The sequence below is a fragment of the Sapajus apella genome, unplaced genomic scaffold (assembly GCF_009761245.1).
Source record: "Sapajus apella isolate SASKATOON/1434 unplaced genomic scaffold, GSC_monkey_1.0 scaffold34, whole genome shotgun sequence".
NCBI lineage: Eukaryota > Metazoa > Chordata > Mammalia > Primates > Cebidae > Sapajus > Sapajus apella.
In genome coordinates, this window is record NW_022436974.1 from 6,976,396 (window position 1) to 6,981,398 (window position 5,003).

Consider the following 5,003-nt stretch of genomic DNA (forward strand, 5'->3'; position numbering starts at 1 on the left):
TTCACCATGTTAGCCAGGACGGTCTTGATCTCCTGACCTTGTGATCCACTCTCTTCGGTCTCCCAAAGTGCTGGGATCACAGGCATGAGCCACCACGCCTGGCCCTTGCTACATTTATTGCTACCCCAGGTGGAACTTAGGCCAAATTAATAGTTCTCAACCATACTGCACCTAGAATCATCTGAGGAACTGAGAACCAACCCTCGCCCTGAGATGCTGATGTATCTGGACTGAGGTGCATCCAGGGTATTTGGTTTTGAAAAGTGTTCCTGGTGATTTCAATGCATGATACATTTTGAGAACCACTGGCCATAACTGTATTATTAACTCTACCCAATAGATTATCTTTCTAACAGCAAAAATAATTGCAGCTGTGATGTACCAAACTGGCCTACAGGTGGACTGGAAAGACAACAGCTGAGTTAGGCAGAAATGAGAAAAAAGAAACATAGCTTTTTCTAAGACCATGTCTTTAGGATGGGGCCTAAGAGGGAAAGGGGAAATAGAAACAGGCGCCTATTTGTCACATGACCCCTAGGGAAAAAAACAAAGTGCCTCTGCTTGCTACAGAGCAGAATATGTTGCCTACTGAAGTCATTCTAGATTTCTCTGTATCTGTATGCAGTGTGTGCACTTAAAAGTGTGGCATATGGGTTACGTAGTATTTTTTGTAATGACACTCCTCCCTATAGCTTGGCAGTGAGAATGCTTGTCAAGTATTTCAGATATTTCTTGAATGTATGAATCCCCTGTGACATACTATATCCCATGAAAATAAGATCTAGTAGAATTTCTTAGAAATGAAATAGACTATGGTAGATTACATTCTAAACTGTGATTATCAGACCTCTATCTGAGCATCAAAATCTATAGGAAACCTTGTTAAAAATAGACATTCCTGGAAACCACCATGCCTTGCTGAATCAGAATGGGAGGTGAGGGGCTCATAAAATTTCCCGTTTTACAAGATCCCTACACAATGTTTATTCACTCTGCACCACACCAGTCTGCTTTTGGAAACCATATGTCTTTTGGGAGCAGCCTCTCTCTTAGACAACATTATTCACAGAGTTACACAGCCTTAAATCCACCTTGACTTCCTACACGCTCTTTCTGTGCTCCCTATATAACTGGGAAACTGACAGAGTTTCATGAAGTTATTAAAGGAGCATATCAAATGGAATTCAGAAGACGCAACATCAAAGACGGATTTCCCAAGGTGAAAATAAACTCCCCATTACAAACCTGCTAGAAACTGCTTTTGAAATGGAAGTTACTGAAATGGAATTTCTCAAAGGACAAAAACACCCTTAATACTCTTGATACACATTTCTGAATTGCTTTTCAGAAACGTTGTGCCAATTTACAGCAGTGTGCATGAAATGCGCCTCCCTGTGGTCATGAGCACTTCCAACAAATTGTATCTCCTTCATAAATTTGTCCAGTGCTGACCTTGGTGAGATGACAGAGATATACCCTGTGAATGGACCAACGACTCAGTGATAGGCAAGGCCCAGACAGCCATGGGACTTCTGAGCAAGAGAGAAGGATTCTTCTTACCACTTGATTGAAGTGGAGATTCTGGGTAATGTTTAAGAGAAGTGTGGCTGTCCAGCCTGGCCAGGGTGCAAGCAGCACTTAGGTCTCCAGTTGTGGCCCAGGGTTGGGGGATGCCTCTTATAGAGTAATCTCTGACATAAGCAGCTCCTCTAGGCTGAGGCCAGGAGGCATCGCTGGGGAGGAACCCTAGATGAGGTACAGGGAATGACTGGGACGGTGAGAGATTAAAAGGGGTGGGGCCGAGGGGATCCAAGATGGCTGAATGGACACAACTCCAGTGCACAACACCCAGCGAGAGAGACGCAGAAATCCAGAGCTCTCCTACCTCCAACAGAGGTACCAGGTGCATTTCAACAGGTCTGGTCTGACGGTTAGCAAAGCCCACTCAGGGCAGACCAAGGTGGGGAGGGGTGCTGCTTCACCCAGAAAGTGCATCCGACTGGTGAGTTTGAGGCTCCCCCTCTGGCACTCCAGTCCACATACAGCGCTTCCCCCAAAGCCTCAGCAATACACAGAACCGGGGATCTTTGCCAGTCAATCGCCAGGAATTATAAGCGTGAAGTTGAATAATAATCCAGGATGGTGTCCCAGATTTGCACAAAGACCTAAAATGACGCATAAGCCCAAAAGGCAGAGGGGAGAACCTGCAGACTGAGCTATTGCCCCCTCCTCTGGCCCATAGAGAGAGGGAGCTGTAAGCAGGAGCAGCCGGGCAGCCCCTACTCCATGGCCGGAGAGAGAGAAAGCTGAAAGGGGGAGACTGCCCAGTGCGACTGGGCGGGTCCCTACCCTCCCCCACAAACCCAAGATGGCTGAAGCTCTAACTCTAGTGGGTTGTGCAGCCAGTTCCGCAGTCTGAGCTGAACCCTGAATGATTCAGCCCAGTGGAGGAAGGGCACAATCCACCAATAGAGGGGTGGGACTGGGCTACATGTTTTAACAAAAAACACAGGAAGCCTACTTAGCAACCAAACTTCGTTCTTGACAATCCAGCAAAGCCTGCAGATCAGTGGTAGAGGCGGGCCTAATCTCCCAGTATAAACAAAAAGGACACAGGAAGCTTCCCTAGTAACCTGAAGGAGTCCCTAGAAACCCAGTAGTGCCTCCACAGGCAGACAAGCGACCTCATCAAGCAGCTCCCTGACAACACTGCCAGGTAATCCCACAAAGATGGGAAAAAACCAGCACAAAAAAGATTAAACCGTCAAAGACCAGAACACCTCTTCTCCTTCAAGGGATCACAACTACTCAACAACACAGGATCACATCATGACTGAGAAGGAGGGTGAAGAATTAACAGAAACAGGCTTCAGAAGGTGGATAATAAACTTTTAGGAGATAAAGGAACACGTTCTAACTCAATGCAAAGAAACCAAAAACCCTAAAAACAGGTTAGACAAAATGCTAACTAGAATAACCAGCTTAGAGAAGAACATAAACGACTTGATGGAGTTAAAAAACACAGAACGAGAACTACGTGAAGCAAACAGAAGTTTTAATAGCCAAATCGATGGAGCAGAAGAAAGGATATCAGAAATTGAAGATCAACTTAATGAAATAAAAAGAGAAGGCAAGACAAAAAAAAGAGTGAAAAGAAATGAAGAAAGCCTCCAAGAAATATGGGATTATGTGAAAAGGCCTAACCTATGCTTGATCGGTGTACCTGAATATGATGGGGAGAATGAATCCAAGCTGGAAAACACACTCCAGGATATCATCCAGGAGAACTTCCCAAGCCTAGCAAGGCAGTCCAAATTTCAAATTCAAGAAATACAGAGAACTCCACAAATATATACCTCAAGAAGAGCAACCCCAGAGCACATAATCATCAGATTCACCAGGGTTGAAATGAAGGAAAAACTGTTAAGGGCAGCCAGAGAGAAAGGTCAGGTCACCCACAGAGGGAAGCCAAAGGGCAGCCAGAGAGAAAGGTCAGGTCACCCACAGAGGGAAGCCAATCAGACTCACAGCAGATCTGGCAGAAACCCTACAGGCCAGAAGAAAGTGGGGGCCAATATTCAACATCATTAAAGAAAAGAACTTTCAACCCAGAATCTCATATCCAGCCAAACTAAGCTTCGTAAGTGAAGGAGAAATAAAATCCTTTACAGACAAGCAATTATGGAGAGATTATGTCACCACCAGACCTGCCCTACAAGAGCTCCTGAAAGGAACACTAAGCACAGAAAGGAACAAGTACCAGTTACTGCAAAAGCAAACCAGTGGGCAAAGACCAAAAATGCAATGAAGAAAAGGAGTCAACTAATGGCAAAGAAAACCAGCCAGTAACAAAATGTAGGATCAAATTCACACACAACAATAACAACATTGAATGTAAACGGTCTAAACGCCCCAATCAAAAGACACAGACTGGCGAACTGCATAAAAAGTCAAAACCCATCAGTGTGCTATATTCAGGAAACCCATATCACATACAAAAACACATGTAGACTCAAAATAAAGGGATGAAAGAAGATTTACCAAGCTGATGGAGAACAAAAAAAAGCAGGGTTGCAGTCCTAGTCTCTGATAACATGGACTTCAAGCCAACAAAGATCAAAAGAGACAAAGAAGGACAACTACATAATGGTAAAAGGATCAATTCAACAAGAAGAGCTAGCTATCCTAAATATATACACATCCAACACAGGAGCACCCAGATACATAAAGCAAGTTCTTAATGACCTAAAATGAGATTTAGACTCCCACACGATAATAGTGGAAGACTTAAACACTCCACTGTCAATATTAGACAGATCAACAAGACAGAAAATTAACAAGGATATCTAGGACTTGAACGCAGAGCTGGACCAAGCGGATCTAATAGACATATACAGAACGCTCCACCCCATATCCACAGAATATACATTTTTCTCAGCACCACATTGCACTTACTCTAAAATTGACCACATCATTGAAAGCAAAACACTCCTCAGCAAAGGCAAAAGAACGGAAATCATAACAGTCTATCAGACCACAGTGCAATCAGACTAGAACTCAGGATTAAGAAACACACTCAAACCCGCACAACCACTTGGAAACGGAACAACTTGCTTCTGAGTGTCAACTGGATAAACAATGAAATGAAGGCAGAAATAAAGATGCTCTTCAAAACCAATCAGAATGAAGACACAACCTACCAGAATCTCTGGGACATCTTTAAAGCAGTGTCAAGAGGGAAATCTATAGCAATAAAAGCCCATATGAGAAACAAGGAAAGATCTAAAATTGACACCCTGTCATCAAAATTGAAAGAGCTAGAGGAGGAAGATCAAAAAACTCAAAAGCTAGCAGAAGATTAAAAAAAAAACTAAGATCAGAGCAGAACTGAAGGAGATATAGACACAAAAAACCCTTCAAAAAATCAATAAATCCAGGAGCTGTTTTTTTGAAAAGATCAACAAAATAGACCGCTAGCCAGATTCATAAAAAAGAAAAGGGAG